The following is a 19,337-nucleotide window of genomic DNA, read 5'->3' on the forward strand; positions in this document are numbered from 1 at the left end:
ATATGAGCATCCCAAGTGGGGCTGTGAACAAGGATGTCATCGAAAAAAATGACCACTTTATGTCGGAGAAATGGCCGAAAAATGTCGTTCATCACCGATTGGAAGGTTGCCGGTGCATTCATGAGGCCGAAGGGCATGACTAACTACTCATAATGTCCATCATGAGTACGAAAAGTTGTCTTGTCAATGCTATCCGGATGCATCCGAATTTGATTGTAACCAGATTTGAGGTCCAATTTAGAGAAGAAGTTGGAACCGTGTAATTCATCAATGAGTTCATCAATGACCGGAATGGGGTACTTATTGGGAATCGTGGCGTTGTTTAAAGCACGGTAATCAACACACATACGCCACGAATTGTCCTTCTTACGGACCAAAATGACCGGACTCGAAAACCCACTTGTGCTGGGCCTAATCATACCCATCTGAAGTAATTCACGAACCTGCCGTTCAATCTCTGACTTTTGAACATGAGGATAGCGGTATGGTCTTACACAAACGGGATCGGTAGAAGATAATTGAATGTGGTGGTCATGAGAACGAACCGGAGGCAGAGATGATGGAGGTTGAAAAATCGCCTCAAAATTTTGTAGGAGAGAAGATAATTTTGTAGGAGAGAAGATAAAAAGAGGGCACAGGAGCAGAAACATTAGAGGGAACAGAATCCATCAGTCCTTCCATAGACAACCACGAGTGCAGAGCCGATAAGGAAGAGTGACCTGTGTGAAGGCCCTGTAATTGTACCGACTTCCCGTGATATTGGAAACGCATCCACGAGTGTTCCCAATCATGGGTAACCTCTCCCAAGGATTTCAACCAATCCAATCCCAATATAAAATCCAGGGAACCCGTGTCAAACACTAATGCATCCACAGTAAAAGAACAAGGGCCAATGGTAACAGGAAGAGCTACACACCGTTCAGACACGTAAACAAAGTGTCCATCACCCAATTTAATTTTAATGCCTCTGAACATAGAAGAAGACAAACCCAACACAGTAACTAAGCGACGAGAGATGAAGCTGTGAGAAGCCCCACTGTCGACTAGCATAGAGATTGTGAAACCCAACAAAAGACCCTCCAATTTCATAGTAGAAGATGACTCATGGGCAACCAAAGTACCCGTAAATTCCAATGCATTACAGGTCCCTAATGAACAATCAGATTCAATGTCCTGTGTTACCAACTGATCCGGTTGCAAAACACATTGGTCCCCACTAGGGAAATCATCCTCATCCTCACCCAATAACAATACCCGTAACTTCCCTTCAGGGCACTTGTGCGTAGGCCCATATTGTTGACCACAACGAAAGCAAAGCCCTTTCTTACGCCGGTCTTCATACTCGGTGCGAGAAAGAGAACGAACACCCCTATCACGAGGTGAAAGCTGCCCCAAGTCACTAGCAGGAAAAGAGGATCTAGGGTTTACGACTGACCGTGTAGAGTCAGATTCTGGGAAAGCAGGCTTGTCAAATGGTCTGGAGTGAGAGACAGCCTTAGACTCAGAGCGGCCCCACAAAGAAGACCCATCTCGAGGCCCAAATGAACGGGGCCCATTAGGGTTAAGGTAACGGAAGCGGCCCAAAGCATAATGATCCGAAACTGGACGTAAAATCAACTCCACATCTTTCGCCAAGTACATAGCATTTCAACAAGTTTGGGGACGATGAAGACGTACCCATTTTTTGACATCATCTTTCAGACCCGCCACAAAATATCCAATCGACTGTGATTCGGGCAAACGAGGAACCAGGGAAAGAAGGTACTCAAAATCATCGATATAATCAAGAACGGAGTCAGCCTGTTTAATTGTGGGTAATTGCTCATATGGATTATGAATTTCCAAACCACTAAAACGTTGGAGAAGCTCTAATTGGAAATCAGACCATGAAATAGTAGGATGGACTTGTGTGATTATCGTAAACCAGTGTTGGGCTACCCCAATCATACTCAAACGAGCTAATTGTAAACGATCCTCATCCACAGTGAGATTTAAATCAAAGTATAAATTTGCTTTTTGAATCCACCCCTGTGGATCAAACACAGAAAACTCAGGGAGCATTACCTTCTTAACCGCCCATGGCAGGGTGAGAGAATGATCTGTGTGCATCGACGGTCCGGGACGAGATCTGGCGCCGGAATACTCAAAACCCAGATCCGACTTACCAGAATCCAGCGGGTCATCAGCCAGTCTTTTATCCTGCTTCGCCATCCAAGCCAATACCACTTTCCGGAATTCCCCAGATTCCCCTTTTTCTACGTCAAACGATTTCTCCACTGATTGCAGAGAAATACGAAATTCAGCAAAATCAGACTGTAATTGCTTAATCTGAGCGTCGTGTGCATCTAATCGATAATTTGTACGGGTTTCCACAAGGGCAGAAATCGAAAGCACAAACGGCAGGTCAGGGCAGTGTTGGACCAATGATAGGGTTTGAAGCAATAGAGAACAGAGTATTATAAATGTAAAGATAAACTGTGTATGAAATGAATGAAATATGGAATTTGTGTAAGAACTGTGATGTAAAGTAAGGGAAAGTTGATTGAATGATAAAAAGGAATTACAGAACGGTAATGAAAATGACCTCTAACAATCCCAGGGATACTCCCTCTCTCATTGCATGATGCAAGAGCCACTCAATACTAACAGATTACATGACCGACTACATGATTATTCCCTTCCTATTTATACTAACATGTGCCCACTAGCCACTTTGCACTTTGCCCCTCCTTGAATACACAATTAATTTTTTTGATCCCTCACAATTCTTATCAAATACACGGTGGTGTAGTAATGCCTCTGCATCACCTCTGGGATAACCGTTACCCGCTAGTAGCAGTTGTGGAAGAACGCGTCGTCATGCCACGTTCTGCATTAAGCTTTATCATCACCCTTCTCATTGCTTTTGCAGAAATCAAGTCGCAGGGCCAACCTGAGTTCCCTTTTAAAACTCACCCTCACCACGTCAGGTTTTCCATTACTAGTCTCCTGATATACGCCTTGTTGGATTTTAATCTTGACATGTGGGTTATTACTTAGCTTTATTAGTTGGTTATTATTAATAAGTATTTTAGATTGTTTTTGAATTTATTTAATTAGGTAGAATTGGTATACTAGGTTGACCGGATCTCATGCAAGTATACGTTGGAGATGCACGTTTTAGAGGAGTGGGTCACTAGGTTGTACCTATTCTTTAGGAGTAGTGGTTGTGGATGATTCCACGTTTCTTATTGTAAGGGCTATAAATAGCCTTAGCTTTATTCAATAAAATGCAAGCTTTCTTTATGCAATTTACAAGTTCCGTACACTTATTCTTTCTTCATATTTGAGAGTTGTTTTCTTTTCACTTCAGCAAGTTAATATAACATTTCTGTTAGTGAGGTTTTTGAGTGGGTATTATATTGGGCCTGAACCAACATTTGGTATCAGAGCACCCAGGTTAGAGCTTGCGATTTCATGTGAATCGCAAAGGAAGAAAGAAGACCGAGAGAGAGACCGACGTTGGCGAGAAGAACAAAGCCATAATTGACCAGTGGCTTGAAAATCAGACCGAAGAACTCTCGCCAGGAAGACCGTAGGTGTGAGCTAGAGACCGAAAGCTTACATCAGAGAAGACCGAAGACCGTGACCGCTGCCGGAAAGTGAACTCCGGTGGAAGACCGAGAAGACCGACGAGCCGCAAGAGACCCGTGGCTGTAGGTCCCTCGGAGGTTGAGGTTAAACCTTATCCTTGTTATGTTTAACACACTAGCAAGTGCGGAATCCAAGCTAGAATGCAAACCGATAGTTCATATGAGAACACAAGCTACAAAGAGAAAGGTAGACACACGAGATATCAAAGTTTTCTCTTGTATTTCAGTGGACACGGTTACAGCCCTTGACCAAACTGAAAATACGCTCTCTACAAGACTAAGTTCACTCACACACTCTCTCACACTTGTCTACAAATGAAGTGAACACATTATATGGTATATATACCCATCACAGCTCGTCTGGTCGAAGGATCAGATAGACTGATCGAAGGATCATCTATCGATCTGAAACCTATCGAAGGATCTACATATACCTCGAATGATGATATCCTTCGAGGTCCATCAACATCCATCGAAGGCTTATCCTTCGAGCTCATCGAAGGATCTAAACAATCCTTCGATGACTCATCCTTCGATGACTCATCCTTCGACAACTCATCCTTCGACACAAACATATTACAATCAGGTTCTAACTGTTTGGCCAAGTCAAACCAGGAGGATGGTTGACTTGGTCAAACTTACAAGACTAACAAAAGACATCGTTTTATATCATGACAAAATACATACAAAGTACAGACACAAGTGCACCAACAAACTCCCCCTTGGCTGTAGCTTTGTCTCGATCTTCGTGTCTTCAAGTCTCTGACGTCCTGTCAAGTCTTCAATGTCAGAGGATCTTCAAAGTCTTCACGTCTTGAAAGCAGAAAGTGTATCAACAAACTCCCTGTTTCATGTAGGAAGTGTGTTGACAAACTCCCCCTTAACATAAGCTCCCCCTTGAGTTATGCTCGTGAAAGACTTGATCCTTATAGCTTGAGATCCTTGTGGTGTTGATGATGGTCAGCGGCAACTCGATCATTTTCATCTTTTGAGGGCCTTCACGTCGTGTCTTCATTCCGAAGCTTGTCATCGACCTTGTTCTCCTTGCCTTTAGAATCTGCACATGCAAGAACTCTAAACGCGTAATGAGAACAACTGCTTGAAATATAGTTTATATAAACAAATGACAAACGAATGACCATGTCACAATCAAACACCGTCTGACCCTGACAGTTTGAAAGTTTAATAAATTTGTCAGTTTTAGTTTCTAACTTTCAAAACTTGCAAATTTCGACCGTTTATGAAGATTTAGTCAATTCGGTTTTCAGTCAGGTTTCATCAGGTTTCAGGTAACGAAGACTCGGGATCCAACATCGTACGATCGAAAATAAAATAGAAATAAAATCTTTTTGGCTTTTATAAAGTTTATATTAAAACACACCTAAAATCTTTTTGGTATTTTTAATATTTCGAAATGTAAAGACTGAAAGCAGTAAATAAATATATACAAACATTCTTTTTGCGAGTTTCGAGGGTAAGAGAATCATATCAGTGCACGGTCAAGCCAAAACACTCTCTTTGTTCAGTTAGTTAACATTAAGATAAGCATCCTATAACAATTATCGGTATTGTTGTCCACATAAGCTCAACTTATCAGATGTAATCATGGCGAGGGGATACGTTAAGGTATGATTTATACTTACCGACCGGTGTTCATCCACATCACGACACATTCCCGTATCAAGGTATGCACGAGGGTTCATCTTATCGGTGAGTATACCGATTATCATCTGTTTGACCGTATATGATGTGAGATTCTCACTTATTTTGATTTGAAAACAAGCCCTATGTGATAGAATCACTTATTGATGAGGAACTTGATTTTCATATGCATGAGGGCACAGGAGCAAGTCCGTGAACAGGTCAGTACTTCCGTACAGCAGAGAGACGAACTTGACTCCCGGATAAATGTGATATTTTATCACTTATTTGTTTGGACATGTGATTGTTTATCACTTATTGGGGTCGAATGCAGTATGTACACGTATGTATAGTATCATGGAAGATCTAGACTTGCGTCCCCGTTATTTTTCGGTAAAAGATACAACCATGATACCCAGATGATAAGCAGCATAAAGACCGAATATCTCAGAACCTCGGCAATCTCTCAAACGAAATTTCGGTACTAAGACCATATGCCAATGAATGGTTCCCACCTGGTCTTCAGTCGATTTAAGATTTATATCACCCTGCACACTTTAAAATGATTGTGAGCCTACCGATACATCTTATATAGAGCTGCTTATCGTTTTTCATTTAAGGTTTAAAGAGGTTTGGATAGACCACTGATGTACTATCATTTTCTCTTTTGCTCGCCAGGAAACTCATTTTTGTTTTTCTATTGTTTTTGTGTTTTTGAAATTTTTCGATGTTTTTGGATTTTCAGATTTTTGGATTTACTCCCCCTAAAATCAATAAACTAAGACAAATTTAAAACACAAAGGTATTTACAAAAATGATTTTCCGATGTTGGTTTACTCTTGCTTCACCTTAATGCCGTTTACCAAAAGTAAATAATCGAATCTTGATTTATCAAATGCTTTGGTTAAAAGGTCGGCACGTTGGTGATCGGTATGAATGTGAACCACATCGATAAGTCTCTTTTCAAAGCAATCACGTATGAAGTGACCGCAGAGAAGACCGTGACTGGCGGTCCGACCGAAAAGGAAAGCTCAAGACCGAAAAGGAAGTGAAGCATGGCAATGGTACCTGTTAAAGAGGCTGGTTCGATGTCGTTTCAAGTTCCGGTTTTGACCCCAATAAACTATCCGGTGTGGGCAGTCAAGGTTAAGGCCATTATGGATGCAAATGGTGTATGGGAGACTGTTGAACCGAGGGCGTTAGGTGCTGAACCGGATGAAAAGAAAGCAAAGCAAGCTTTAGCCTTTTTTGTTTCAAGCTATTCCCGAAGAGATGGTGCTGCAAATGGCTAGCTACACCGATCCCAAGAAAGTGTGGGATGGACTAAAGACCCGGTACTTGGGTGTAGATCAGGTAAGAGCGGCTCGACTTGCAACATTAAGAAGGGAGCTCGAAACTATGCGCATGAAAGAGGGTGAAGCGGTTGACGATTTCATGGTGAAATTGAACGGCATGGCATCGAAGGTAAGGTCTCTAGGTTATGAACTTGAAGAAGTTGATTTAGTGAAAAGATTACTTGATTCGATGCCGAAGCCATTCTTTCAACTTGTGGCTTCAATCGAACAATGTTTTGATTTGGACACAATGCTATTCGATGAAGCCGTTGGGAGATTAAAGGTGTATGAAGAGCGTATGAAAAGCCATGAGGAAAAGGAGGGAGAGCAAGGCCAACTCTTGATGGCTAGTGAGCAAAAGAATGGTGATGGTGATAGGCGATACGGTCGAGGAAGAGGTCGTGGAAGAAGCAGTGATAGAGGCGGAAGAGGCCATGGAAGAGGCTCGGGTCGAGGTGACAAAAGTGGAATTAGGTGTTATGATTGTGGTGTTTTTGGGCATTTTAGCTACGAGTGCACGGAATGGAACGGCAAAGACAAAGAAGCCAACTTGATCGAAGAAGACGAGCCGACACTTCTGTGACAAGGAAACGTGTCAAGATTACGGGGGAGAATGTTGGATTTTAATCTTGACATGTGGGTTATTACTTAGTTTTATTAGTTGGTTATTATTAATAAGTATTTTAGATCGTTTTTGAATTTATTTATTTAGGTAGAATTGGTATACTAGGTTGACCGGATCTCATGCAAGTATACGTTGGAGATGCACGTTTTAGAGGAGTGGGACGCTAGGTTGTACCTATTCTTTAGGAGTATTAGTGGTTGTGGATGATTCCACGTTTCTTATTGTAAGGGCTATAAATAGCCTTAGCTTTATTCAATAAAATGCAAGCTTTCTTTATGCAATTTACAAGTTCCGTACACTTATTCTTTCTTCATATTTGAGAGTTGTTTTCTTTTCACTTCAGCAAGTTAATATAACATTTCTGTTAGTGAGGCTTTTGAGTGGGTATTATATTGGGCCTGAACCAACACGCCTTGTTTTGCGCAGCCGAATTTGTTGCTTCAGGTTTTGATCGCACTTCTGTTTATGCCGTTGTTGCCGATTGGGAAAAATATGTTCTTTGTTCATCTTGGTGACATCTTTAGCATGTTTATTCCATTTTTCATACTAATATTAATGCTAGGCAGTATGTTAAGTTCCAGTATTATTATAATAATAAAAGGTGTTTTCTTTTCCCATTTAGAGGTTTGGTCATGAAAGTGGAGTATATGTTCCATGATGGTGGCTCAGTGTTTGTGTGTTGTTCTTAGGAAAGTAGATGATTTTGGATGTGAATCTCCATATGCAGTTTTATTTTATAGGGCTCCTTATTTCTTCGCTTTGGGTTATGTGGATGATGTTCTGTTTTTGTTTTCGGCAATAGAGTAGTTACACCATGGTTTCAATTGTTTGGACCTTTTTGGGGAATATAACATTACATTTTATTTTGTTGATTGACTTATTGGTTATTGGATGATGATTATGGCTGGTTGTAACAAGGAAGGTTGAGGAACCATGGACCTCCTGTAAGACCTTGTTGGTGAATCTTCAATTGCTTCCCAACTAGTTATAGTTGTTTGAGGTTCTTTCTAATCCATGCTTCAATGTTATACGTTTAGTAAATGTGGTTTACATGAGATTTTGTACATTTCCTTGCCGCTTGACTTGGGTTATATATTTGCTGTTTGTTCGGATGATACTCCCAAATTATCAATATGGAATTCAGAATTTTGCTCATGATCTCACCTGATAACTAGCTACAATGTATACAAGTTGATATCTGTTCTCTTTATTTCTATATGCTCTTTCACCACTAAAGTGTCTAAGCTGGTTTGTTACATACTTTTCTTTCATTATTTATATCAGTTATTTCTTATATAACTGTTCTTCTTTATTCTACTGTAGTTCAGAAGCGCAGGGCGTTGAAAATTGACACCACGACCACTACCAAGCCTATAACCACAGTCCACAGTCCATCCTGTGCAGAATCTTTGATTGATCAATGGACACCGTTGCAGACAGGGGCGGTTCTTAGAAGGGTTGTGGCAGGGCCACGGCCCGGGCAAGTTTTTCGGCCGTAGTGCTAATTTTCTGCATTTCGATCAAAATTTTTTATATATACTATGTTTGGCCCGGGCTTGCCCGGGTTTTTTTTAGTGCCCGTGTCTTTCGGCCCTGGCACGTTCAACGGGCAAGATCCGCCACTGGTTGCAGATGCTTAACCAGGTGCCCCTATGGTGTTTTTCTATTGAAATGCTGGCAGTGTTTTACAGGGTGTATACCAAATATTTATATGTAACCGGTTTATGTGTTGATGATGTGTGTGAGTAGAGAATTGCTAACTCGAAATGTACAGTTAAGAGTTAACTGATCAGTTGTGCTTAATTGATACAAATCATTCTTACAAAGTAGTGTGCTTAGGGGGGTGGGGGTGGTCATCACTCACAACATCCTATCAAGTTCCGCCATATCATCAACAATTTTTCCATCACTCACAACTTTTTTTAGTGGCAATGGTCATCACTAACAACACCCAACAATAACCCTCACACCCCCTCACATGTTCCATCACTCGTTGAATATATCACGCACATCATTCCATCACTCGTTGAATATGATGGTGGTGGTGGTCTTGTACATCCATCATATTAGCCAATATCTTTGTATATATGTTTTATATTTAGAGTACGATTGTATTTAGGTTTGGTACATATCTGTTTCCTTATTGATAGGTCTTGTACTCCCTATATAATGGGATTGATATTTCATCAATACACAGACAACATTTTTACCCTTGATATCATAAGCGTTTATGGTATCAGAGTCGTAACTGGCGGCGACAAAACCCACACCGAAAACCCATCCTCATCCGGCGATCAGGCTACGGCCAAACCTCTCCATCCGGTTTACACGGTTTCTAATATCCAGCATAAGGTTCGAGTTCTTGATGGAACGAAGGTCACATACACGTCTTGGGTCAAATTATTCATGCTTCACGCAAAAGGCTACGACGTTCTTCATCACATAGATGGCACCGAACCACCTGCAGACACCGATGCCGATTATGCCTCATGGGCCAAAATCGATTCCATTGTGTTGCAATGGATATATGGAACTCTCTCCGATGATCTCCTGTCTCGCATACTTGAATCCGACTCTACCGCCAGAGCCGCGTGGGTTCGTCTCCAAGGTGTTTTCTCAACAACAAAGGGTCTCGAGCCGCTACTCTTGAACACGCCTTCACAAACCATAGATTATCAGCCTGCTCCTCCCTTGAAGAATATTGCACCAGATTGAAAGAAATTAGCGAACATTTGTTAAATTCCATAAACTTATCAACACCCAATTTCATAGAAAAATAAAATCATTCCAATGTGATTTGGGTGGGGAATTTGATAACCATCACTTTAAATCTTTTGCCAACAACAATGGCCTTGTCTTTCGCTTTTCATGTCCCCACACCTCCTCGCAAAATGGAAAGTCCGAGCGCATGATACGCCGGCTTAATGACATTATTCGTGCCTTATTGTTTCATGCACACATTCCCCCAACTTTTTGGGTTGAAGCACTTCATACGAGTATATATCTTCACAACATTCTCCCAACCAACAAACTTCGTTTTTTTACTCCCACCTTTGCTCTTTTCCGTCGTCATCCTTCATACGACCACCTACGGGTTTTTGGTTGTGCATGCTATAAGAATCAATCGGCCACCCTACCACACAAGTTGCATCCTAGATCCACTCGTTGCATTTTTCTCGGTTACCCCAATGAGTACCGAGGTTACCGGTGTCTTGATCCTCTTACCGGTAAAGTTCATTTATCTAGGCACATTATTTTTGATGAAGTTGTGTTTCCCTTTAATGAGCCGATCTCGTCATCCTCTTACTCCTTTCTAGATGATGAGCCAAATCCTATGTTATTTCATCCCACAACCCCACCTGAGCCCACTTCTATACCGGCCCCACATTTCCCAAACCAAACACCAACAAACCCTCTGGCCCAAAAAACACCTACCCAGCCCACTTCACCACCCACGCCCCAAACCCAATCATCACCATCTAACCCGCCAACCTTCCCCACACCCACAACCCACACCTCCGAACCACAAACACCGGCCCAACTTCTGATAAACCCACCACCAATACCGATTCCCGTAAACCAACATTCTATGACAACTCGATCCAAAGCGGGTATTTCTAAACCTCAAACCCATTTAAACATTTTCACTACCAACGCCCCACCTATCTCACCCATACCTAGCTCTTATGCTAAGGCTTTATCGGATCCTAATTGGCTTGCGGCAATGAAAACAGAATATAGTGCTTTAGAGAGTAATGGTACATGGGAACTTGTGCCACGACCTACTACCAGTCCGGTTATCCACTGTATGTGGCTTTTTCGCCACAAGTTCCAATCTGATGGCTCCTTGGAACGTTATAAAGCTCGGTTGGTAGTAAATGGGAAATCTCAGACAGTGGGTATTGATTGTGAGGATACATTTAGCCCGGTTGTTAAACCGAGCACTATCCGGACCGTGTTATCTCTTGCAGTCTCTCGTTCTTGGCCGATTCATCAGCTTGATGTCAAGAACGCATTTTTACATGGTGATCTTAAAGAGACTGTCTACATGCATCAGCCCCCATGTTTTGTGAACAAAGATTTTCCGGATTATGTTTGTCGCCTTAAAAAGTCCTTGTATGGACTCAAACAGGCCCCTCGCGCATGGTACCACAGATTTGCATCTTTTGTTATTTCCCAGGGGTTTCGGAGTAGTACTTGTGACACATCACTTTTTATTTTTTAACAAGGGACTCACATGGCTTATCTTTTATTGTATGTGGATGACATTATTTTGACCGCTTCAGATACAGGTTTATTGAATCGGATCATTGCTTCATTATCTTCCACTTTCGCCATGACTGATCTTGGTAACTTGCATCATTTTTTGGGCATTACAGCAACACGTGACAACACCGGTTTATTTTTATCTCAATCTCAGTATGCTCGAGATATCTTACAGTGGGCTTCTATGTCAAACTGTAAGCCTAGCTGCACACCCGTGGACACGTCCACCAAGCTCAGCGGATCTACCGTACATTATTGGCCGATGGTACTTTATACCGACAACTTGCCGGAGCTCTACAGTATCTTACATTCACGAGACCTGATATCACGTATGCTGTTCAGCAGGTATGCCTATTTATGCACGCCCCACGGGAGCCTCATTTTGCTTTTATGAAACGCATCTTTCGATATATAAAAGGCACTCTGGATTTTGGTCTACGGATCACGGCTTCCAAGTCATTGTCATTGACAGCCTACTCTGATGCCGATTGAGGCGGGTGCCCTGACACTCGGCGTTCCACTTCCGGATATTGTGTTTTTTTGGGGGATAACCTTGTATCATGGTCGTCTAAGCGACAGCGTACTATATCTCGCTCTAGTGCTGAAGCCGAGTATCATGGTGTTGCTAATGTTGTTGCTGAAGCAAGCTGGTTGCGGAATCTTTTGCTTGAGTTGCATGTTCCGCTACGGCATGCCACTATTGTCTATTGTGATAATATTTCAGCGGTTTACTTGTCAGAAAACCCGGTGCAACACCAACGCACCAAACATGTTGAGATGGACATTCATTTTGTACGTGAGAAGGTTCAGATAGGTCACGTATGAGTTCTTCATGTACCAGCCTCCTCACAATATGCAGATATCTTTACTAAGGGTCTTCCACGACAACTTTTTCAGACTTTTAGGTCCAGTTTGAGCGTCCTATCCAATCCCGCTCAAACTGCGGGGGACTATTAGCCAATATCTTTGTATATATGTTTTATATTTAGAGTACGATTGTATTTAGGTTTGGCACATATCTGTTTCCTTATTGATAGGTCTTGTACTCCCTATATAATGGGATTGATATTTCATCAATACACAGACAACATTTTTACCCTTGATATCATAAGCGTTTAGATCACTCGTTGAACTTGGCCCATCACGGAACAAAAGCTTCCCACCCCCAGTCCCCTTATAACTTTTACTTCATTTCTCTGTAATGATGCTTCCTATACATCTTCTGAACCCTAAAGGTAGTAAACCATATTTATAGGATTGCTTGTTCGGATTCTAGGCTTCTAGCGATGTAGAGTTGAATATGAACCATTAATCATTATGCTGAATTTTGAGTCGTATCATATCAATTTACCATATGATTATGCTTGTTATTCTACAGTTCTATCATTCTTATGTGTTCCTTCGTAACGAAATCCATGAGTTCTATAACTTTTTGGCTCTCTATGTATTTTGTATTCACATCTCTCTTATTTTTTCGAATCAGGGTGCCCTTTCGTGACTAAAGCCATGAGTTATGTCAGCAACCCTTTAATTCATTCTTTACATTCCACAGAAGCATTGCACCAAACAACCTATATTGCGGTCTGCCATCTTTCGTACTCTTGTGTTGGTCTTGGGTGTGGTTGGAGTAAAAGACCAGGTTGCTCTTGGTTTTCAAGAACACAAGACTTTTTGGCAACTATGTTCTACATATGTTTAATTTTTCATTCTTGACATATATGGTCATTATTTTGTCCTATCACTTCATATCTGTATGACTGTATTTACTTAGTTTTTGTGCTTTACCATTTTTTGTTAAATATATCAATGGCAATATACCAGTACTTAGTGACAAATTTATCTTAGTCTAGCTTTTGTCCACAAACAGCATAAAGGACCACTTTTGTGTTGTATAGATGCACTTCTAAACAAACAAAGAAACCAAATGGTAAACAAAATTAATTGAAGTGAAATTGTGGGGTATATTCACTTTCTCTCTAGGGATGACAATCAAACTCAAACCCTAACAGTGTCTGTGTTCCCCACCAGTGGCAGATCTAGAACAAAATTCGAGAGGTAACATTCAAAAATTTTATTACCGTACTTCATATACAATGTAAGCAAAACAAAATAAATAAATAAAAACACAATAATAAATAAAGTTAAACATATACCTAATCGGTTCGTTTGCACCCATAGTGACAGTGGAGATGCATGGTGCTGCCTGCTGTGGTTGTTGTGTTCACGTTCAGTTCTTCTCCCCCTTCAAAAATCAATTCTAACTAGTATTTGGGCTTTAATCTATCATTTTAATTGGAATTTTAACTTATAAATTAAGTAGTGAGCTTTTAAAAAAACTTGATGATAATGGTGTTAGGCTTTTTAATTTTGAGGAGTAACATAATTTAATTCAGGGGAAAGTGTATAAATCCAAAATGAATAAGAATATAAAAGTATAAACAGAAAAAAAGTTAATAAAGCAGAGCACAATAAACTAGAAAATAAAAGTTAATAGTACAAGAAGTTAAAATTATACTTTTTATAAATATGGTCACATGACTGCATAGTCCACCAAACTCCAAAGAATCTTAGACAACAGTACACACAAAGGGGTACAAAAACAACCTTTCTATCTTAACCTCTACATATAAAAACCTTTACATATCTTTCCTCTCTTACATAATCAACCTTTCTATCTCAACCTCCATTAAACGACCCCTCCTGAAATAAGAAAAAAGATGTGTCAATTTACCATTGATATATCTGTTGCCGACCCACAACCTAAAACCAAACTTCTCAACTTCTTCATTGGAGCATGTTTGATTTTGTACCGATGTGTCGACCACATTTTTACATTAGCAGCAACAACAATACGCGGTGGTCTAGTGACGCCTGTCCATAACCTTTGGGATAACTATTACCCGCTAGTAGCAGTTGTGGAAGAACGTGTCATCATGCCGCGGTCTGCATTAAGCTTTATCATCACCCTTCTCATTGCTTTTGCAGAAATCAAGTCGCAGGGCCAACCTGAGTTCCCTTTTAAAACTCACCCTCACCATGTCAGGTTCTCCATTACTAGTCTCTTGATATACGGTTTGTTTTGCGCAGCCGAACTTGTTGCTTCAGGTCTTGATCGCACTTCCGCGTTTCCTGTTGTTGCTAGATTGGGGAAAATATGTTCCTTGTGCGTTTTGGCGACGTCTTTGGCATGTTTATTTTATTTTTGATACTAATAATAATAATAATGCTTGCAGTGTGTTAAGTTCCTGTATCTTTAAATATAAAAGGTGTTCATTTTCCCATTTCTGGGTTTAGTGACTTTCTCATTAACCGAGTCAATTTAAAAATAAAAACCAAATGACCAAAATTATCAAAAAGAAATAACAACCAGAAACTGTAAAAACAGCAATAAACAGAATCAAAGATAAGAAAACAACACTATCAAAAATCAAACATCACAGACGATCATGCATAATCGGTAGGTGTACCTGGAAGTTGCAACAGCTCTGCCATAGAAACTAATCCATTCAGAAGCACATGGATAACGGCAGTCTTGTGTTATTTTCGGAACTGAAAACTAGATTTCTAGAGGACCAAGTGGCAATCTGATCTTTCATTCCAAATACATCCCAAGACCATCACTAGAGTACCATAGATGACAGATAAAAGAGCCCGTGGCTTTAGTCACAAAAGGACACCCTGGTTCTGAAAACAAGAGAAAAGGAATGCAAATACAATTTATGATAGGAATCGTAGCACGCAATGGGTAGATAGATTTGAATTGAAACAGTAAACGGATAGATCTGCCAGTATCCTAATGTACATCTTGGCTTCCACAACCAAAATTGTCGTTTCTGCTGAAGGTCTCATCACACTTCCGTTTATGTTATTGCTGCTTGATTGGGAAAAATAGGCTCGTTGTGCATTTCGGTGGCATTGAGCCATCAATTACTTACTACGATGGTTACAGGACTAAATTTTGCAGCAGGAATCATGCATAGCCATGATAATGGCAGTCTTGAGCTCTTGGTAGTTATATGATATCTCCACACCCTAGTTCTGAACAATAACAGAGAATATAACAACTGATCATTTTTGAAAACAATCTGAATGATTCGACCCAATTAAGCACAACTTTGGATTTCGAGTTAGCAACTAAAACCACATTCTCTAGGCATACACATCATCAGCACATAAATAGGATAATGATAATCATTCAGTTATACCACATTCTCTAAACAAATGCTACCATCTGAATAAAAAAGGAATCCATATATGCATCTGCAGTGGTGCTCATTGATCAATCAAAGATTCTGCACAAGGATGAACTAAACCATGTGGGCTGTTGTTATGCTCTCAGTTTTCAAATTCTTAGCGTCTTTTGCTTCTGAACTACAATAGAATAATAAAGAAAGGTTATACGAGACACCAACACTACATACAAAAAGAGGGCACAAACATCAACTTGCATGTTTGGAAACAAGTTATCAAGGCCATAATGAGCAAAAAACTAAAATCAACATCTATGATTTGAGAGCATCGTTCAATTGGCAACTAGAGGACACATATATACATATCGTAGAACGCCCAAGTCAACTGGCAAACAATGTGCAAAATCTCATGTAAACCAAATATACCAAATGTATAACATCGAAGCATGAACTAGTACACTCATAAACAACTATAACCTTTTGGGAAGTAACTAGAGATTCACTTACAAGAGGTTCATGGTTCACAATCACAATCAAGGTGAATGGGGGGATGTTACAATTCCACCACTAAAGGTCATGGTATCAAAGGTACAATAAACAGGCTAAAGATATCACCAAAATGCACAAGGAACCTATTTTTCCCAATCGAGCAACAATAGCAAGAACGCAAGCACAATGAAGACCTACAGAAGAAACAATAAGATCAACCGCACACGCCAAGCCGTACATGAGGAGGCAAGCAATCGAAAACCGGACAAGCTGAGGATGAGTTTCAAAGGGGAAGCCGGGTTGCCCCTGCGACTTGATTTGTGCAAAGCAAGGAGGGTATTGATGAGAATGGTTAGTGTAGAATACGACACCTTCTTCCACTACTGCTACTTGCTGGTAATAGCGAGCCTAGGGGGTGTGGGATAGGCGCCACTAGATCACAACATATATTTCTAGCTGCTAGAGTAAGAACGTTGACGCATGCATTGGAGCAAACAGAAATAGGCCTTGGTGAAGAATGTAATAAGTTTGGTTTTTGTGGGGTGTGGCTCAGCAATGGTGTACTGTGTCATCGTCTTTTTAATTAAGAAAATGAGCATGTTCGTGTTGGTTCGTTTTTAACCTAAACGAATAGTTTATGAATGTAAACAAACATAAATGAGCAAAAATGAGCATAATAACACAAACATAAACGAATCTAACTTAACATTAATGAACACATACGAATAAGCCTAATACATCATAATTCATAAAAAAACACATAAATTAGTGGTTCAAAATATATGATTCAGTTAAGTAGTTTTTTAAATAAACTGGTGATCAATTACAATGCATTTCATTGGAAATCCCATTTATTAATTAGTTATATGTATATAAGTAGTTAGAATGCCGTTTTTATGTTTATGTTTATATAAACATAACTAGTTATATATTTATTTAAATTTTAAACGAAGAAACATAAATGAATATGAATGAACGGACATAAACGGGCGTTCATGAAGATAAATGAACAAACAAAACATGTGTTCGTATTTGTTTATTTAATTAAATGATAAAAAAACTTTGTTCATGTTTGTACGTTTAGTTAAATAAAGGAACTTCACGCCGAACTGTTCATGAACAGTTCATAAACATTCGGTTCGTTTATAGGCCTAACTATCCTCAACCACAAAAACATTATCTTTTCTACTATTTCTTGTATTTCTGTTTATTTCAGTGTCATCTATTTTTTTTTTTGTAATTTACTGTTTTCTTTCATTTCTTTATTGTAATTGTAATTCGTACTAAAATTGTTTTTATTCATTATATTCGCGCACAGTTCCTACTAATTTCTCATCCTTATTACAACAAGCATAACAATCATCCAAATAACCAACACCCCAATCCACAAAATCAAATGTAACCGTATATGCCCTAAATAGGTGTAGATAGGTCCAAACATCATCCACTTAAGCCAAAAGTGAAGCGAAGATTCAAAATCTAGTAAGAGGTTAGTCATGACACACCAAAGGCATGGTGGAAACGTGTCTAGCCATGAATTGAGTTTCATGTCATTCTAAAGACAAGGTACATAACTGGATCCAAGTAGAGATCATGAGTTATAAGTCAAGAACATGTTAGAACAAATGATCGCAATTTAAATTGTCGTTGGTGACTTAGCGAAGTCAAAGATAATTTTAGATCCAACAACCAGTGGGTTGATAAGAGATCAGGTTGTGGAATGAGACTAAAGCCATGGAAAAAGGGACATGAGGGAAACCTAACCTAGTTGACTGGAGATCCGAAGATCTAGGTTCAATAGGCCAACTTAATCATGAACCGAAGGGTAGTTACTGTGGGGGCATAGCTAATATATATGTTTATATATAAGCTAGTGTATATGTTCATATATCCCCATAAAACTATAAAAGGGTGTGTAAATACGTCCTAGTCCATTCTTATAATATCCAGTGACATTGTTGTGAGGCTAAGCATACTATGTGGTTAAATGATTCGTGAAAATCATAATGAACCATAATGCTTTTAATGATTTAAAGGGAAATCACCTAAGTTGGAGAGAAGTGTGGTCGCTTCGAATGGAAGTAGGGCATAATTCCTAAAGCTCCCGCAGAACCAAGAAAGTGCTCCATGACCATTATTGTAGACGAAAAATGAGGAGATGGCCCGACTAGGGAAAGTATTGTGTGAATGTATATTGTCGTTTACACAAATGGGGGTTGTTCAAGGACATCACGTCTACAAAACCCTAGTAGGCTAAGTATGCTTCACAAAGGAAGGTTCAAAGGCTACACCTACTTATCCTACAATACTCGACTGTCGGGTTTTCATTGGGGAATTTTGTGTGTTTTAATCGATCTCCATTCATGTGGGGGGGGGGGATTGTTGGAAATTTAGTGAAAATGAGTTTTTTACTAAATATTTTGGACATCAATAATATTTATATATGTATTGTATAAATAATTATTTATGGATTTGTGTTCAAACTATGTCCATATAGAGCTAAGATGAATGAGATATCGAATCTTGAAGTTGTATGTTTGGAACAAACAAAGATGAGAAAAATGGAATGACAAAACTTAAAGTGGTAGATAAGGATGGGCACTCCTTGAAGGCAAACACTAGTGAGACCCTAAAGGATGCGCCACACCCTTCCTCACACATGTGCATATCACTATAAGCATACGTGAATGCCTTGTTATTGAGATTCAATCTAATTGACTATATCTCAAGACTCGAGTGATTTTATACAAAGATCTTTCATCAAAGTGACTTGGATTAAGATTTATGTAAGTCCTTAGGAAGTCAATGGTGAAGCCTTGGAGATAAAACGACAAACGAGTTATGATCATAATGGAGGGAGTTAACTATGGTTTTGAGGCTTTTCTAAAACCGATGGTTTTGGAATTGTGAAACAAAATTCCATTATTGTGTCTAAACTAAGAAAAGAATATTTGGAAGAGATAGTGCGTTATCTCTTAAGGCTGTGAAGAATCGGAATGATGCATCTTCTGTTAACATGCTAGCGTATTGTGCTCTAAAGCATGCGTGAGGAATCATCCTTAAGGGACTACTCTCCTCCACAACTTATGGTCTAAATATATTTATATACACTACATTCTCCATGCTAGGGAATAGTGCAAGGCTGCTGTCTGACACTCTC

This window comes from Helianthus annuus, chromosome 13 (assembly GCF_002127325.2).
Source record: "Helianthus annuus cultivar XRQ/B chromosome 13, HanXRQr2.0-SUNRISE, whole genome shotgun sequence".
NCBI lineage: Eukaryota > Viridiplantae > Streptophyta > Magnoliopsida > Asterales > Asteraceae > Helianthus > Helianthus annuus.